This window comes from Mus pahari, chromosome 15 (assembly GCF_900095145.1).
Source record: "Mus pahari chromosome 15, PAHARI_EIJ_v1.1, whole genome shotgun sequence".
NCBI classification, from domain to species: domain Eukaryota; kingdom Metazoa; phylum Chordata; class Mammalia; order Rodentia; family Muridae; genus Mus; species Mus pahari.
Window position 1 is genome coordinate 21,737,606 of NC_034604.1, and position 20,647 is coordinate 21,758,252.

Here is a 20,647-nt window from a genome sequence, read left to right on the forward strand (position 1 = left end):
TAGTGTCATGTTTCATTATGTTGAACTCTTTATGTCATCGTAACCCAAGGCATCTTAATGTAACCTGACATCCAGGCTATGTTGCATTAGACAGATAAGAAGCCCTGCATTTGGTTAATGGTTGGAAGTCTGCTAGTGCTCTTTATTTGCCAAGCAAAAGGTTATCACCTGCTGTATGTTGGTGGGGTCATTACTGTCTCTCATTTAAGACACCAAAAATTTAAATTTCTCAGAAAGATTCCCTTAGGTAGAGTTCTCATCGTTTTATTTTCCCCTGATCTTCAATTTTTGGTATTAGGTAGTATAATTGTACTTTATGAAAGCATCCTCATGTGATTTCTTAAATTGAGGCTATTACTTCCAATTTTTAAAATAGAATCATCACTTATCTTTTAAATTTTTTCTTAAATGCCATGACTTCCAGTTTTGTTTTTCACTATTTACTTTTATGCTTTCTTGATTTTTTTCATAGAAAATTATATGTACTGCTATGTAACAGTCTGTATTCTGATAACAAATTTTGAGAACATGAGGCTTAAATTTGTTTAAAAAACTATAATCTGTTTTAAGGACAGAGATTATTGTGACAGATTCTGCTTAGTAATACTGTAATCTGAAGCATCTTTAAAATTCATTTGAGAAGCATTCAGGTATTTATTACCTTGTTGTTCTGCCAGCCTACAAAAGGTCTGGGGTAATAATAAGTAGTATGCAGTTATAAGAAAAGGCTGTGGGAAACTAAATGTCAATGTATTACACTACGTCACACTCTACTGAACTACACTACACTCTACCAGTGGATGGTCTAGTCAAAGTGGCTTATTCAATGTTGACAAAAATAGCACAGTGGGTCATTAGGAAAGGGGGGTGAATTTTCATCAGAAGCAATGATGACTAGAAGACAATAGTTTGCCCACTTTTTTTATAACAGAAAGAAAAAAGACAGAGAATCTGCTAACTAAGGATTTGTACATAGTGCTATGATCCTTAAAAATATCAGAAGCAGGGTCTAGAGAAATGACTCAGTGAATAAAAGCACTTGCTGCTCTTCCAGAGGATCTGGCTTCACTTTCCAGTAGCTACATGGTGGCTCACAGTTGTCTGTACTCCCACTGCAGGGTATCCAACACTCTCTTCTTGCTTCTGTGGATACCAGATATTCACATGTCCATATCCACACCTAAGCAAAACACACATGTGTAAAATGAAAACAAGTTTTAAAATGTCAGAAGCTACACTCATAAGCCAGTGTGACTACCTAACCGTGAGCTAAACAAACACAGAGCAACAAAACACATGCCAAAATGGATGGAAGAAAATCAAGAAGCCTTAACCCTACACAAAGAGCCATGGGGAACTAAGGAATGATAAGAGCAGAAGAAATGGCCTTCCACAAGGAAGTGCACATAAGCTACACTATCAAATGGTCATCCCTAAATATATAGAAATAAGTAACAGCCCACAGACTGAGAATGATGTAGCTATGAAAAGTTATCTGTGGCTATGAAAGATAATAAGGAGGAATATAAGGGAGGGATTTCAGGGAGGAAAGGGAGAGGAGAAATACGTAATCATATTATAATCTCAAAATCTCATTATGAGATTATATTGTATTATTATATAAGATTTTATATATGATAATATAATCTTATAATCTCAAAAATAAGAATAAAGACAAGTAAAGATGTTACATATGAAGTAAGTTTGAGAAAATGGATTGCCAGATTTGCTAGTATAAAGATGAACTTCGTCACATTGAGTGAAAGTAGTTTTAATGGAAGTCTGGGTCCACAAAAAGAAATGAAAGGCGGTAATGTGATTAATGCAGGCATTCATGAACATAATTTTACAACTTTCCTTGTTTTTTTTTTTCCCAAGGATGAATGAAAGCAAGGATGATATTGCAATGTAGAGTATAACCTGGTAGCTATAAAAGATAGAAATAGACAGCAATATGCTTGCAAAGTCCACAGTGGTTATATATTATGAGACCTGCTAATATGAAAATACTTAGGGAAAGCTGATAAATCAAGGGTACAGATTCTAATTTTGGAGCAACAGTAAAAGTAAGAATGACAAATAACATACTTTAAAAGCATATAGAACAGAATATTAAAAGTAGTGAACTAACAAAATAAAAGACCACCAAATCAGAGAGAAAAAAAGAAAAAAGAAAACACCAAAATGAGTAGTAATACTTAAAGTGGAAAATTACACCAATAGGTTGGATGTAATAGAAAATAATGTTGTCTATAAAAGGAAAATTTAAAATAAATGAATAGGATGAATTTTAAAAGATTGTAAATACTTAGAAATGTAATTGCAGGTGAGTTTTAACATATCCCCTCAGTAGTTAGCATTATATACTTATAGATTATCTAAGCAACAGTGCTTGATAGCCACAGAATACACATTATATTCTACTGAGCATAGATATTCAGGTAAAGAGTAGTCATTTATTTTCTAGTAAAGTGCATTACTCTCAAGAAACTGAAATCTTTTAAAGTATATTTTCTGGAAAATAGCACTAAATTTAAAAATTATTGAGAGCAGTTGTATAGAAAGTATACAAATATTTTTAAATTAAGAAATATGTTTCTAAAACAACTCATAAAATATATGATAAGAGAAATTAAAAGATATTTTGAGTGAATCATAATAACAATATTGAAATTTTTACTTATGGACAAAATAAGGATTAACCATCGAAATTGTTGGCCTTAAGAAATGAAATTTAAAAGTTTGGTAATTTAAACAAGGATATTGAGATGCTGACACTTTTGGTATTGTTGATAGAGCTATAATTAATATAACATCTTAAAAGCATGGGCTTGTCCCTTGTTTTAAAGATAAACATAGACTTATGTATGGCCAGCAGCCTCCATCCTACTTATTCAAGAGGAACAAAAGCATTATTCTATACATGAATTACATAATAAAGCTCATAATTGTTGCATCCTCTCTCGACCAGCAAGGAAGACACAACCACCAGTTCTTCTAACAGCAGTTTATTCAGGAACCTTGAACAATNTTCATCATCTCCCTCTTCATCTCCCCCGAGCCCCAGGATACAAGCCCTTTTATACTCTTATCCACTCCAATCACGGCAGACTACGTCACTTCACCAGGCGCACGGTCTCAGCCAACCAGAAGAGCAGGAACATATCACCACCAAATATGGACTTGTTTACCACAAGCTCCATAGCTAACAGGTGCCATCTTGTAAGGTGCAGCTTCAGGTAGCCCAGGGGAGGGGTCGGGGCCTCCTACCTATCCCCCTTTTTTCTTTTGCTGCAAGCAAGCTACATGGGCGAAGGTAGAGGTCTAATTCCCCATATGCAAACATAGGGGCCTTACACAAAGCCTTCCTCCAGGCTCACCACCCAGGGAGGCCTTGGCCAGTTCCCGGGGTCATTTTTCTGGGGGAAGGACACTTGGACACTTAACCCTCAAGCAATTAGACATGCCTTCCAGAGGACACCGAACAGGTCACTAGCTGTTCCCTGTGCAGTGCTTAGCCTGGCATCCCATGGCAAGATGGAAAAATGGCAAGGCTATTTCTTTATGGCAGCAAGCCAAATCTGAGGTGAATGTCCTGCCTCCATGGAGGCAAAGGCTTGCAGCACCATGGCAGAAGTGTGGGCCTGCGCACGCTGCAACCAACACACACACCATGCAAAACATGCATACAACACATAGCAAAAATTCCCCAGAAGACCATCCTTCCCCAGTCCTTGAGGAAGCTGAAGGTCCTCTGGATCTTCAACCACTGCTGAGTGATGGCAATCTCCACATGGATGTTATACACCTGTAATTCTTTCATCCTGTTTTGTGGGACAAATTAGCTGCACGAGAAAAATTCTGAAACTGCACAGAGGTTACACTTAGCATTATGATTTGAATATATGGAAGGCAGTATTTTGGAAGCACCATTTCCAGTTTTCAGCTGAGACTTAACAAGGGAGTTGAGCCAGCTGCTTTGATTTAAGTGGTAATGAGGGCAGCTGGCCCAAACATGGGTCAGGGTCCCACAACAATGGTTTATTGAAGCACCATTTTAGTTACTGACTCTTCGTTGCGCTTGCTGATCTTGAAACACTGGGAAGGCACCAACTTCTCAAAGCAGATTTCACTATACTGAAGCATGGTGGCTGCTCTTTCCTTCACTTCCTCTTTCCCCATTATAGAGAGGAGGTGAGGGCAAGGGAGGTGCCAAGGGTTCAGGCGGCTATCCTGGATCCTTCACCAAACTCCTGGGGTTGTAAGTCTCACTTACTGTGAACTTACTCTGCCGGCAAACCCTGCCCCAAACTCCTGGGGTTGTAAGTCTCACTTACTGCGGACTTACCCTGCTGGCAAACCCTGACTGCTGAAAGTTCTGAACTCTTCGGTGGGGGAGTTGGTTCCCTGTACGGGCCACCATTTGTTGCGTCCTCTCTCAACCAGCAAGGAAGACACAACCACCAGTTCTTCTAACAGCAGTTTATTCAGGAACCTTGAACAATCTTCATCATCTCCCTCTTCATCTCCCCTGAGCCCCAGGATGCAAGCCCTTTTATACTCTTATCCACTCCAATCTCAGCAGACCACGTCACTTCACCAGGCGTGTGGCCTCAGCCAACCAGAGGAGCGGGAACATATCACCACCAAATATGGACTTGTTTACCACAAGCTCTATAGCCAACAGGTGCCATCTTTTAAGGTGCAGCTTCAGGTAGCCCAGAGGAGAGGCCGTGGCCTCCTACACATAATGGTTTTAGTCACATTAGCTTCAAATTGCCAATCACTCAAGAATGTATACAAATGAATAATGGTGTGTAATATCGTGATAGAGGGCACGAAACCAAAAGGAGTGGAAAAACCCAGGATATTGGAAGCACATTCTCAAAAATAGGAGAACTTCCGGTCTTTTCCAGTGTGTGTGTGTGTGGGGGGGGGAAGACAGCATGTTCAACAAATGGTGTAGAAGAATTCAAATTGATCCATTGCTATCTCTTTGTACAAAGTTCAAGTCCAAGTGGATAAAGGACCTCCACATACAACCAGATACACTGAAACTAATAGAGGAGAAAGTGGGGAAGAGACTCTAACACATCAGCACAGGGGACATTTTTCTGAACAGAACACCAATGGCTCAAACTCTAATCCAAGATCAACTATAGACAAATAGGATCTTATAAAATTGAAAAGCTTCTGAAGGCAAAGGACATTGCCAAGAGGAAAAAATGTCAATCTACAGACTGGTAAAAGGTCTTTACCAATCCTACATCTGGTAGAGGGATAATATTCAATATATACAAAGAATTCAAGAAGTTTGACTCCAGAGAACCAAATAACCCTATTAAAATAGGATACATAGCTAAATAAAGAATTCTCAACTGAGGAATCTTGAATGGCAGAGAAGTACCTAATGTTCAAGATTCTTAGTCATCAAGGATATGCAAATCAAAATGACCCTGAGATTCCACCTCAAACAAGTCAGAATGGCTAAGATAAAACTTTCAGGTGACAGCAGATGCTAGTGAAGATGCAGAGAAAGAGAAACACTCTTCCATTGCTGGTGGGATTGCAAGGTGGTACAACCACTCTGGAAATCAGTTGGGTGGTGCCTCAGAAAATTGGGCATAGTACTGTCTGAGGGCTCAACTATACCATTCCTGGGCACATACCCAAAAGATGCTCCAACATATAACAAGGATACATATTCCACTATGCTCATAACAGCCTTATTTATAATAGCCAGAAGCTGGAAACGACTCAGATGTCCCTCAAAAGAGGAATGGATACAGAAAATGTGGTATACTTACACAATGGAGTCCTACTCAACTGTTAAAAACAATGACTTCATGAAATTCTTAGGCAAATGTATGGAACTAGAAAATATCATCCTGAGTGAAGTAACCCAATCACAAAAGAACATACATGCTATTTACTTACTGATAAGTGGATATTAGGCAAAAAGCTCAGGATACCCACAATACAACTCACATATCATATGAAGCTCTGGAAGAAAGAAGAAGAGTGTGGATGTTTTAGTCCTTCTTAGAAGGGGGAATAAAATAATCACAGGAGGTTTAGGGAGGGAGGGACCTGGGAGGAAGAGAGGAGAGAAAGGGAAAAAGGAGGGCAAGATCAGGTGTGGGAGGAGAGTGAAGAAAATACAGGTATGGAAACTTAATGGAGGTGTGTAGCAGTCAGGGTTGGGAAACAGGGGCCACTAGAAAGTCCCAGCTGCCAGGAACACAAGAGACTCCCAGCACCCAATGGGGATGTCATTAGCTCAAATACCCAACAAAGGGGAAAGAGAACCTGTAGAGGCCATAACTGAGGTAGGTATGGCCCTGGTATTGAGAGATGGGGCCACCCACCCATCTCAAAAAATATTAAGTCAGATTTGCTTCTGTTTAAAGGAAATGCAGGAACAAAAAGTAGAGCAGAGACTAAAGGAAAGCCCACCCAAGAGACTGACCCACCTAGGAATCCAACCCATCCACAGATACCAAACCCAGACACTATTGCTGATTCCAAGAAGTGCTTGCTTACAGGAGCCTGGTATGGCTATGCCCTGAGAGGCTATGCCAGAGCCTGACCAATACAGAGGCAGATGCTCACATCCATCCATCGGACTGAGAATGAGGACCCCAATAGAGGAGTTAGGGGAAGGAATGAAGGAACTGAAGGGGTTTGCAACCCCATAAGAAAAACAATAATATCAAAGAACCAGACCCCTCCAGAGCTCCCAGAGCCTAAACCACCAACCAAAGCGTATACATGGAGGGTCCCATGGCTCCAGTTGCATATGTAGCAGAGAACTGCCTTATCTGACATCAATGGGCTGGGAGCCCCTTGGTCCTGTGGATGCTTGATGCACCAGTGTAGGGGAATGCTAGGGTGGTGAGGTGGGAGTGGGTGGGTGGGTGGGTGGGTGAGTGGGGGAGTACCCTCATAGAAGCAGCGGGAGGGATGATAAAACAGGGGTCTTGTGGAGAGGAAACTGGGAAGAGCGGTAACATTTGAAATGTAAATAAGTAAAATAACCAATAAAAAAACTTCCCTCAACCTTTTTTCTGCCTCATTTCTTTTGAAATCCAGTTTAACACAAAACCCTATCCCACTAAGCATGATGGTTAGCATCTACCTAGTAATGTTTTCCCCTTCTTGAAATCTTGATGTGTGCTGTATTCTGCTTGGTTTGTACACACACACACACACACACACACACACACACACACACACACACACACACACCACTGTATGGTTATTTCTTTCCCATCTGTTCTCTTCTTTCCTGTAATATTGCAAACACTTACTGAAAACATTCCTTCTCTTGTAGCTAGCTTTTCTTTTCCATCATCCTAGTTAAAAGTAAAACACTCCATAATCCGTAATACATTTTTATATTAAGAGCACAGGCTTTGCAGTTAGATAGGAATTTGAGTTTTAGTACTGCAATGCACACACTATGTAATATTGGCAAAGTAATTTTCCTTTATGAAAGAGATTAGTAATTCTTCTTCCATTAAGTTATTTGTGGATTAAAAATCACTTAGCAGAGTACCTCTCAAGCATCAGTCATGGTTGTTGACAATGCTGTTGGTGATGATTTTGTTATTGGGCAGCTACAACTTTGTAAGTTATGTTTATAGCCTTGTTATTTGAGACTAAATGTGAATTTTTACTTTATATAATCTAATCAACTTTTTAAGTGCAACTAAAATTCTGATGTCAGAAGGAAATTAGCCTAGCATTGCTTACTTTGTCTTAAAATTTTCAGGGCTAGAGCTATGGCTCCATGGTTAAGAGGACTTGATGGTCTCACAGGGGGTCAGGTTCCATTGCCAGCAACCACGCTTGATGGCTTTCAACCCCCTGTGCCTTAGGTTAGGAGTCTCCCACAGCCTTTTCAGGTATCCGTACATAAATGAGCTTATGGACTCACAGCTCATACAAATACAATCAAAACAAAACTAAATACATACAAATAAAATCAAAACAAAACTAAATCTTTCCAAAAGAACGATTTTTAAGCCTCAAAGTTTAGGATTTGAATTATGTATCCTCAGGCCTCCAATGGGCCTCATTGAATAGACATTTGCCATCAGGCTTGCAAACCCGCGTCTGATTGCTGTGATGGGCATGGTGTGTGGAGACTCCACTTTTGAAAGTTATCTTCTGACTTTCATGCATACACATGGCCTTCTTTTACAAATTAATATTTTAAAGTAATTTAAATGATAATTACATATACTACATCCCAATTTAACAATACACTGCCTCTGCATATAAGTATTTCACTAGGTATGGAAGTACAGTGTATAAGGTGAAACTCAGAGTTCCCCAGTTACTCCTTTTTTATTTGCGTGTGCAGTACAGAGCACATCTGTTCTGTATACCATCAAATGTTCATGCCATTAAAGCTCAAAGAAAAAAAAAAAACAAAAAAAAACACCTGACTTAACTGTTGTCAGTCCACTGGGTACAATGACCTCAGCACTCAAAGTAAAGGGTTTTGCCGCACGTTGATTGTATAATTTCTGTGTCCCTTAGTTCTTGTCTAGTAAGCAAAAAAATCTCAGCTAGAAAATGCTAGTCCTGACCTAGAAGCTACCCCAGGAACTCACTGAGTCCCTTTCTTCTCTGCTCTCAAGGATGAAATGCAAGGCCATGCTGAGAAGTGTGTGTGGGCTTCTGCAGATGGTAAGAGAAAAACATCTGAGACTCGGAGTTTGGAAAATTAGCTCCAAAATGCTTCTGCATTGCAGGATAATGGGGACTGTGAGGGTGGTGTTTTCTGTGGCAGCTGTATTGTCTTTGCTAAAATGCTGTCCTGTTCTGAGGCACACTGGGTGGTGCTGGAGTCTCTCCGAGCTTGTCTTCTGTCTCCTGCCTTAGGATCCCAGGGCATCTGTGGTTAAGTGCACTAAGAGCTGCTGATCATTGTGATTTCCTTTAACCAGTTTGAGACACATTCTTTGCCTTTCAATTTTTGATGTCAGCTCCTAATGTGTTGGGCCAAACACGTTGGAACTTGTTAAGATTCTCCAAATAGCTTCTTTGTGCTGGTGAAATCACACCAGTGACAGGCCCTCACTCCATCTCCCTGGAGCTTTTATGCATGTGTTATGCCCCCTACTGTCTTCATCACTCTGTCTCACAGAGGACCTGACATTTCCGTGCCAGAACTCAGACACCAGTAACACTTATTATTTTTTAAAACTTCACTTCTCATGTATTTCCCCCTTATTCCAACTCAAATGCCCAACACAATAAAGTTGCCAAACTCTGCCTTCATTGGAGTGAAAACCATTCATTTGTTGTCTCAATGTAAGATTCCTGAATCCAAATAAAGGGGTATTCTCTATGGACTCAATGGAACATTTAGCAATTCATTCACTTTCTTCACATGCTACTTATTTAGGCGCTCAGTGGTTGGTGGCTTTGATGTGGAGTGGTGAAATTATAAAGACATTATGTATCATAAAAATATAAATGAAAGAAAACACAGACCCTATTTTATATCAGGCTAAATTGATTGCTGTCATATTAAGGGTATTTTGGTTTATAAATTATTCCTGTTTCAACATATATCCTTGTGTAAATCACTACTTTTTCTTTTATTCCTGTTGCCTTTGTTTCTCTTCGTTTCTTCCTTCCTCCCTTCCTTCCTTCCTTCCTTCCTTCCTTCCATCCATCCTTCCTTCCTTCCTTCCTTCCTTTCTTCCTTTTTTCTGTCTTTCTTTTTAAAAAAGAAAACAAAACATAAAAATAAAACAAGTTTCATATTTCAGCACACTGAAGGCAAGAAATCTTATGGTTCTAATAATCAAATCAGTACCATACTTGTTCCAAAATTTGGAAAAGGGGGCTTGTAAAAGATTAACAGCATGCATGATTAGGAAGATTGTATACTTGGTGTATCTAAATGTCCTTGGAATACAATTAGATTTATAAACTATATTATTTAACATTTTTTTGGAAAGGGTCTACAAATATAGTTATGTCTTTGATATTTTCTGTGAAGCCAATAATGCTGTTTTAAAAATGCTACAGATTTTGTCTACCTCATTTTGTGTTTGTCCACTATCTGTTTTTTTTTCCAATTTTTTTAATTAGGTATTTACTTCAGTTACATTTCAAATGTTATCCCAAAAGTCTCCTATACCCACCCACCCCCGCTCCCCTACCCACCCACTCCCACTTCTTGGCCCAGGTGTTCCCCTGTACACAGGGGTCCCAATGGAGGAGCTAGAGAAAGTACCCAAGGAGCTGAAGGGGTTTGCAACCCTATAGTTGGAACAACAATACGAACTAACCAGTTCCCCCAGAGCTCGTGTCTCTAGCTGCATATGTAGCAGAAGATGGCCTAGTCAGCCATCATTGGGAAGAGAGGCCCCTTGGTCTTGCAAACTTTATATGCCACTATCTGTTTTTTTAAATCGAGTCTCAAGGTTTGCTCCTTGCTGAGGGTCTGACCTGTATGTGGGGAGAAAAGGCAGCTTCAAGATGAAAAGTAGAACCTTTCAGCACCAGGTTGTCTTAGGAGTCAGGGGGTAACCCTGGTGGGATGGTTGAGAGACCTGATTTAGTTATTACAGGAAGTGCATTCCCTAGTAATTCCATGAAAGTAAAGCTGTTGGAGGAGCCCAAAAGACGGGAAATTATGGGCATCTAAGTAAAAATTTTTCCAAGGAATGGGAATGAGAATAATAATACCAAAGTTGGGAGAAAGTGAGAGCAGAGGCAGTGAGAAATTTGAGGATCACTCAGACTATCTATCTATCTATCTATCTATCTATCTATCTATCTATCTATCTATCTATCTATCTATCTATTAACTATTATTACCTAGATTTGGCTTGTTGGTTTAGATAAAGGGGATATCTAGAATGAGCTGGGATCAGGTGATTTGAGCTAATACCATTGATACAACTACCAAGAAAGGCTTCTTTTGTTGCTACAATATTAAGTAAAGACCTACTGTCTTCTCAGTATTCTATTGTCCTTTTTGTAATGGACCACTGCACTTGCTAGACATGTCCCCATCACCCCTGCCACAACATCTAATTTCTTGGTGACTTATGATTTCCTTGGCATTCTTTCACACACATGGAGCGACTTTCTACTAATTAACAACAGATTCCGAGCTAGCATCGTGGCTCTTAACTCATGGCTTGAGCTATATTCCTCTCTCATACAACCTTCGGCTCAGACTAGTATACCTCAGTCATCCTTGCCCCTCTGAAGTTACTCCCTCCTGCCTAGTTAGAGCTTATCCAGGAACCGTGGCAATGATTTGCAAATTATAGTGTAATAAATTCTTAATCCAGTTTTATTTTAATATCTTCATTAATTATGTGGAAGATGGAGACAACCGCCTGCTAATTAAATTTTCAGATGTTGCTAAATTGGGAGGAGTTGGAAACCCAGCCAAGAGCCAAAATGCAATCTTGGGAAAGCTCTGTGGATACAAGTAGGAGTAGAAAGATAGCAAGGCCATTTATGAAGAAGAGTTCCATTATCCTGTGGAGAGAAGAAGCCTGGAGAATCCAAGCAGTCATGAATTGTGCTGAAATGGTGACAGGGGACTCAGAATGGGCAGTGACATATTTTCCTTCTTTGAGAAAAAGTTGTTGCCTTCACTCTAGTTTAGTCCCATGACTACCAAAACCAATAAGAAGCCCCAGGAAGTCAGTGGGTATACAAACCTTACTTTTGGCAATCCCTAGCTCTTTGCTGGGGCTCACAGAGATCACTCATGTGTGACAAAGACTTAGATGGAACAGAAAGCACTGTGGAAATAGAGAAACTTGTTACCTTTCACAGGGTGACAATAATTATTACCAATCTCAGTTAAGTTAAATTTAGTTGTGGTTGATTAAGGGGGATCGTGGCATATGGGAGAAAAGAGCAGAAGCGAGATGGCAGCCAAAGTAGTTGACACGGGCTTCTCCCCTACGTGGACTTAGCCCAATTCATGGAAGAGGACCAAGTTTGGGGGGGATTTTGAAGATCCCTAGAGTCCAAGTCATGTGCCAGAGGGAAAAAACAACTCAGTGGCTTCATTAACTCCTTCAGGCCAGGTTACATGGAAATTTTAGTTAGAGGGAATGGAGTCTGGGTGCATGGCTGTGCTTTGAGTTCAAGCAGTGCTGCCATCAAGGGAAGAATGCATTTTTCTGGAGCTTTCTTTTAATCCCTCGTCCGTCAGTAACATCATTTGCGTGATCATTGTTCTCAGTTGTTCTCAGTCTTAGTCCCAAATTCCTTGCATAAAGTTTCTGCCAACTGAATGTTATCTGTAATGGATGCAATTGGTGTGTAGGAGGAGGGGGCTGAGAGATCAACATTCAGGGCTCACCATCCCCAAAGCCAGATAAAACCACAATAGTAATCATGTTTGTCTTGCTAAAAAAGAGGAGGAAATTGCATCACACTAGTAAAAACTAACGAACCAACCAAAACAAGCAACAGCACCCGCCCACACACTCACACTAAAAACAGGAAACAAAGAAACAAGCAGCAGCAGCAGCAGCGAAACAAGCTTTGGAGAGCAGAGTCTTATCTCCTTTTTTTTTCTCAAACAAGATTTTAAATGCCAGAGGTCATAGACAATTGACTCTTTTCTTGTATATTCCACATCCAACAAGTGGTCAGCACAAAGCTAGCCCCCAATCACTAACAGAAAACATCGACAAACCACTCTTCCTCCCCACCCCCCATATAATTAGACTCTCACATCACAAAACATGGGAATAGGTGTGTTCTTTCTGAAAGTCTAGTAAAGAAAGGCAGAGGGTGGACCTGATACAATTTCAGTCTAAGGAAAGTCAGGTAATTCTTTCACCAAAATGTATCTAACAGCTCCTCCAAGGAAACACTGGATTATTACTTCCTGGTTGCTATCTGGTGTCTCTCTTAGCTGAAGACTTGAAAAGAGCCAACCAATAAGTTGAGGATTAAAAGAGAGAGGCTAATAGGTTTTTCACCTTATTTTCCCTGTCATTCCTTCATGGATTAAGCTAAGCCTCCATCTATGTTTCACCAGGGAGTCCTTGGGATTACAGTTTGCCTTTCTGTCTATCATGCTGACAGCGCTTCAATGTTGACTCGATTTTGATAAGCCCTACCACTCATCATGTGGCTCCTTTTAGTCAAAGCAGGTATATAATTTATGGTGCCCAAAGCAGTTGTTAGTGTAAAAGAATTAACTAGGAGGGAGGCATGTGCACTAAGACAGTCACTGAATCCTTAAGTGACTGCTCCTGACTAGTTTATGAACATTAAGATTTTTCAGCAAGGGGCAGACACATTTGTCATGTATATATGTTTCTACCCTGCTTTAGTAAGAAAAAAAAAACAAAAAAACAAAAAAACAAAATTTAAATCACTACAGGTTCCACGTCAGGGTCGCAATGGATATGGGGGAATTATGGTTTGCAGGATCTAGTGTACACTGGCACCAAGAAGATGTTGGTGAGGTAAGAGTAGGATTTGAAACAGCAAATAGAGTAAGTAAGAATCCAGATCCCAGCTGGACAGTGAAGGGAGTCTTTCTCTGGAAGTTATAGCTCATGATGGAAAAAGATACTGAGCGGGTTTGAGATGCTTTTTCAAGCACCCTTTGTCAAAGTATTAAGGCTCCGACTCTCTGGGCTAGGTTGTCATATGCTAACCAAGCCACTCTTGTAGTTTTCTTTCTAGTGCTGATCAAAAATCAACTTGGGGAGGAAAGGGCTTATTTCACCTTACATTTTAGATAATAGCTTGTCACCGAGGAAAGCCAAAGCAGAAGATTGGAGACTGGAACTTCTTAGGGACAATGGGAGAGCACCTACGACTGGATTGATGATTCCTCTGTCTTGCTCAGTTACCTTTCTTATGCTGCCAGGGTCTACTGCCTAGCGATGAGAGCACCAACTGGGCTGGGACTGTCTCCATTAATTAGCAATTAAGAAATTGTCTTACAAACATGTTCTTAGGCCAATGTAATAGAGGTAACTTCTCAATTGGGGTTTCCTCTCCCGAAGTGTATTATCTTGACAACTGAAGCTAACTGTGATACTCAGATGTTACTTCTTGACTTATGTCCTATCCAAAAACATTTCAGAGTGTTAAGGTCATGACCATAGTATCTCAGAAATAGAGTCTTCACAGAAGTAATCTAATGAAAACTCACATCCTTTGGGTGGGAGTTAAGTTAGAATGATCAATGTCCTTATACAGGAGGGAGTGACATAAAGACATGCACATGAAGCATGCAATGTGAGTTAAAGGCATGGTCACAAAGAGTCTTTTATTAACTATGGAGTGCCAAAGATGGCTATGCATCTAGAGGAGACGCATGAAGTATTTTTCCCCCAGTCTTTGAAAAAATGAGCCCTGTCTTTATTTTTATCTTAGATATTTGCCGTCCAGACACTGATCCACTAGGTTTCATTTGTGGAACTTTTTGGGATTGCTTTTTGGGATGATTCACCTAAGCAGACCTGCTGAATGTAGTCAAAGAGTCACCTGGTTGCCAAGGGGACTGACTATTAGAGAGTATTTGAATGGAGGATCACTGAAACTCCAACTTGTTCTTTATTACTCAGTGGAAATTCGGGCTTGATCTTTAACTAGAGTGCAAGAAAGGTTAAGATATTTTCTCTACATCCCACAGAAAATGAAAGGATGTGCTGTGGTTGGTATGCAGACTCCCTTTTAAGGTTCCCTTTTCTAAAACCACATGGGTCATTAGATCATTAGATAGGTGGCCCAATTAGAATGCATTTAAGGTGCTCAGAAAGTTTGTCTTTTCTTTGTTCAAACCTTCTACTTCAGCTGTTTCCACATTTTTGGGGTTAAATTTTGTTGTCTTTTGTCTGCAAGCCATAATCTTTCAACTGTTTTTATTTTTTCCAGTGTTTTGATCTCAAGGCAGGAGTGATTTTCCTGTGTAACAACAAATCATTTGTCTAGCTTCCTCCGGGATGCAGCTTCCCAAGCAAGTCGATGAGCCAGGTTTCTGATACCGATCCTTAAAGTTGATCTACCGATATTTACAATTTTAACCAATTCCAATAGAATTTTGTCTAAAACATATCACTCAAGTTTTAGCAGTGTATCCAGTTTTCTTAAATAGCATTTAGACCATCTTTATTGCTTAATGTCATTATTATTAACATCAGTGGGTACACTGATATAACTCAAACTCTGTTAGGGTTTTCCTGTCTTAATTCGGACTGACATTGTTACTCTGTAAGATTTTCACTTAGAATAAAAGATAAAAATTTGGTTATCCATTTTCATAGAGTAAAGCATCATCAAATCTAGTGACTGGAAGCCACAGATAATTATTTCTCTAAATACTGTAGCTCAGCTACTCAGGTGGAACTCAACTGGGCAGATCTTTCACACCATTTGATGTGAGCAAGGCTTATTCACACAGCAGACTTTAGTGGAGGGCTTGGCTTTATAAAGTGTTTAAGATCTGTCTTTATGTTCTAAGGTAAGTGTCCAAGAATAAGAAGGCTAGTGCTATAATTTCTCTGGGCACTAGTATGCTAGGATAAACGTATTCCCCATTCTTTTCATTAGAACAGTTCCCAAGGTCCTCACAAGTTCAAGAAGAAAGCCAGTATCCACTCTTGGATGTAGAAAATGTCATGGTTTATAAGCAAATGGAGGATTTGTGTAGCCACTTTTGGAGACTGCCACAACAGTTGTTTAATGACATTAACTGGTGTAATAACGAGAAATCTACAACCACAGATCTTTCATCTGATTCCTTTCTCCATGGTGGTGACTAAACTCACCTCTTCATCTGTTCCTCTTCTCAGTGACACATTGGTGAACTCTCCTTCCTCCAAGTTCATCATCACCAGCTCTTTAATAAGTGTGCTGGACAAGTAAGTGGCTGAGGCTAGCCTCTTGGGGTTGTTGGAACCAAGCTGGTGAGTTTGAGGACCAGAAGAGAACAGAAGTAGCACCATCTTGTCCCTTTCATCTGCTGGGTCTACAAGCTATAAACTCAGAGAATGAGACAGACGCTAACTTGGATATTTCGGATGAGAAGATCGAGGAACAGAAAGTGTTAAATCCTTTTATCCATGCTATTGTTTTCTAGACTCCTCTATAAGATTTAGTTTGTTTTACTTTTCTCTAATACACTGCTGTCTTTGCTATGAGCATTTAATGCCTCAAGTATATACCAAAAATGTCAATAAATTACCTTATTTTTGTTGAAATGGCTCTTTCTTGTGCTATCACTTTGCACTGAGACTAGAAAATTTGTCATTTCTGCCTTATTTTTCAAAGTTCCAGAACAGTGCTGAGGAGTTACCTGTTTGATATGTAGCCTGTTTCATACATTACTATCTATAAATATATAGTAATATATAAAAGAATAGGTATAAATTTGGGTTCCTTCTCGATTATTTAATCCTACTCTGAATACAATTTTATAAAATATGTTCCCAAACTACATAAAATTATAAATTAATCTCTATGCATTAGAGTCACTTATACTTAGTACAAGTGGGAAGGGCTTGAGCAATGACCCTGTTTAAAGGGGCACTAACAAATAAAATACATTTGTGTCAGAGTTGTTCTAGTTAATCAAGCCCAGTGCATCATTCCGTGTTGAGTCAAAAAAAGAGAAAACATTCCGGTTATTTTCAGAAAGAATAAGAGAAGTTGAATATATTCCCTTACTTTCTGGTGTCACAGTAAAGACATAAGAGTCTGGGATGAAGTGTCAAGCTTGGGATGAGAGAGATTCTACAGTGTAACTCTTCCTTCTGCTTCTCAGCCTCCATACATAACTTTTTTCCCATGGCTAATTATTTTTTGTCAGTTCAGTCTTTACTGACACTTACAAGATTCATAGCTGGGGAAGATTCTTACTAATAACCACCACCACTACCACCACCACCACCACCACCACTACCACCACCCCAGCTATCACAAATAGCACCTTCAGCACTATTAATCTTAACCAGTAGGAATGAAGCTTCCAGGAAATTATTAGCTTGATTTTTCTATGTTCAATGAATCAAGTTTGCAGTTATTTGAGCAATAGGGTCTTATTGTCAAATTCTAGAGGGTAATCAATAGGATTGGCAACCTGTATTTTGGGGGGGCGGGGTCTATGAGCTCTCACTGACCAACGTCTTCAGTAACCATCCTGGCACTAGGCATTTTTGTCTTTTAGCTATCTAGTAGGCTAACATGTATATCCACTATAGGATGACTCCACTTTTAACTTAAAAAATTGTTAATGGGCCATCAATTGTGGAGACTCACACTTCAGTATTCCATCATACCTTTAAGAGTTCTCTTTCAGTGGCTTCCTGTTTATGCTGTTACTTTGGGAGAGGGGTTGGAGTGGGAGTAGGGATTGTGGTAGAAGCCTTCCATGTCACTCCCTCTCAACTCTACATCTGCAGTCATTGATATCATAGTAAAAGTAGCCTCCTTGTTCTTCACAGTCAGGCAGGGCATGGATCATGGGCCTCCACATGGTTTCTCGTGACAGCACGGACCACCAACATGGCTCCCAGCTGTACCATGACCATAGACCCAGAAAAGACCCCTGACTTCAGCCCAAACGACAGATATCAATTAGGCCTCAGGTGGCAGTGCAGGCTACTCAGATCATCATGGCTCCTTGCAGCAGTAAGGCCCACAGATACCAACATGGGTTTAGGCTGTAACTCATACTATGGGCTGTCGGGGGTAATATGGGCCATGGACATCAACACATACTCCAGTTACAGCAGTACCATAGACCCAGACATGGTCCTTGGTGGCAGTATAGACCCAGATATCATCACAGATCCAGGTCATCGCATATGTCTCTCATATCAATATGGTTTTCTGAGGCAGCAAGGCCCACTGACATCAACATGGCTTCAGACTGCAGCACAGACCATGAGCAACCAAATGGACTTTGGCAGTAACATGGACCATGGATGACTAAATTTTTATATAACGATAAAACAATCTTGCCTTCACATAGGAGACTCAAGTGATCCTTTATGCTGACAATGGTTTTCCTTAAAAGCAAATACACAAATAATCATCAAATCATTGTGCTAGTTAAATTGTTAAATGGGACTAGGCATACTCAGGTTTGGATATTTTATAACCTGAAGATAATATCACCAGACTCACCATCACCGTCAATCCTTATAGATAAGCAGAGATGAATATGGACACAAAAAAGAAGGATTTCCAATGTTATGATTCTCAGTTGTGAAAAATGCTCCTAAGTCTATAGTGGGTATTTATAATTTCCTCTTTTTATTGCTCATACACTCCAAGCTTCCTTTGGCTTTGTCTGAGATCTCAGTTTGTAAGGGTTCTTCCCCAGTGGCTAACCTACATTTTCTTTCCAATAAGTCTGAGTCTTTTGTAGTCTAGATTTGATTGGCTTGCTGCAGTTTTCATTTACCATTAGATGTAGATGCATCCCCCGAGGTTTGAGAAATGTTGCCCGTACTTAGAAAGCCTAGATTCCCAACCCATATCACATCCCTGAGTGGAGAAGGGGAAATTCCCTGTTCTGGGGTCTTGTGCCCCCTGATTTCCCTGCCATTCCAACATGTGATAGGTTACTTCTTCTCCAATTAAGCATTTTGAGCTGCAAGCCATTTGCCATGATTTACAGCAGTTGTGCACTTGCCAGTCTTACACAGTATTTTTCTTATTACTTAATTGTTTTAGCAGTGCTCCAGCCATTAGTTTCTGAGTTCTGAAAACAGGGAAACAGAAGTCTTCTATTATAGATGCCTGCCTAATTAGCTCAGAGGCTGTCTAATGGGGGCTATTAAAAATGCAAATGAGGTGTGATCAAACAGTGAAAAGTTGGGTCTTGACAGAGTATACTCATGCACCCACCCCTTGAAAAACCCCACCACAATACTGTGTGCAGAATCCTCTGTCTCTTCTCCCTTTGTAGATAACTGTCTTGTCTGATCTCTTCATTCCTTACCTCAACTGGATGACAGTTTGAACAGGGTTGGTAGTGAAGACATCCTCATTTCTTGCCCCTTAGTCTATGTATTTTACCTTGGCATATATCATAATGAACTGCAGGGCTTACTGTACCTTCCAGGTCTACACGCTGAGCTTCTACTTTACTAAGTGCAAGGAATAACAGTCATTCCATCAAAGTCTTAGTAAAGGCAGATGGGTGATACAGGGATACTCAGTTTGAACATCACTGATCTTGCCTCTATTGTGAATTCACAGTTTCTAATTTTACTGCCTTCCATGCCATCACACCATCATCCTATGGGATTTCTTTTGCTCATTGCTAAAGACTGAATACAGTGTCTTGAGTATGTTAAGTACGCCCACTTCCATTGATCTGCACCCATACCCACTCTTGGCATTTTCTTAATAAACAATGTAGTGTTTATTTAGCTAAGCCAGGGAATGATTTGGTGTAAAGGCTTCTCTGAAAAATCTAAATCAGTGTCATAAACCCATTCCTTTTGATTACATTTATGTGCTGAGCAATGGGCATAGATATTGGTTTTATAATCTGAAATATGTAACAGGATATTCTCTTTCAATAGAATTTAAAAATTATATATCAAAGCTGTAAAAAGACCTTAAAATTTCATAGTTATTTATGCTCATATCACTTTATACCTATTTATTTCTGCATACCCTTTACCAAATGAGTCTTTATGGGCTAGGGTAGCATCAATTATGCTTTCAAGGTACCATATCCAGCTCAGGCAATACTTGCTGACTCAACCAGTTTGTCTGAGTAGTAAGGCCCTTTTCTGTCTTCTATATATATGCTTCTTCTTTATGACCAGAAGAACTTTTTTTTAAAAGTCAATCATGTGTGTGTGTGTATGTGTGTGTGTGCATGTATATGTGTGTGTATGCACTCATATTACACATGCAAATAAGTTGGCTACAAGTAGTGGCCAGAGGCATTGTATCTCCTGGAGCTAGAGCTGAAATTACAGGGAATTATGAGTAACCTGATGTGGGTACCTCAACTCATATCCTCTGCAAGAGCAGGGTTTGCTCTTATTTACTGTGTCATATCTGTAGCCCCAAAATAATTCCTACTCACTGAGTATCTGTCTTATTCTGGAATACCACTGTGTCATTCAGGTGGAAAGAGACTTGAAGACTACTGGACAGACATTTTTGATGAAAAGCCTCAGGCCTTTATGCACAATTCTCCATCCTTGGCTGATAAAGAAATTCATGTAAGTTGCAAATAATACAAACAGCCATTCTTGGTTGCTCACACTCCTTTTATCTTCTTTTATAACCACAGTGCCTATCACGATAAATTCATGATAGATATGAATCTGTGGACAATGACTGAATGAATTCTTGTAACAATGTCTGAAAGAGGTAGTTCTCTGTTCACAGAGCAAAATCTTAGAGAAGAGCCATTTGTCCTGTGTTCTAGGGCCTCTTGCCTCCTTGTTATATTTTAATATCCTTTCTCTATTGGTGTTTACATGGCAGTTGACTTGTCACTTTTCTATCGCTCTGAACAGATACCGTGGCCAAGGCAACTTATAATGAAAGCCCAAGTCCAACCAGGTAGGTAATTTATCTACTCATTGGTTTATGGCTGCTGATTAAATTTGTAAATCCAAACCATACCAAAATCCAACCAACCAAGCAA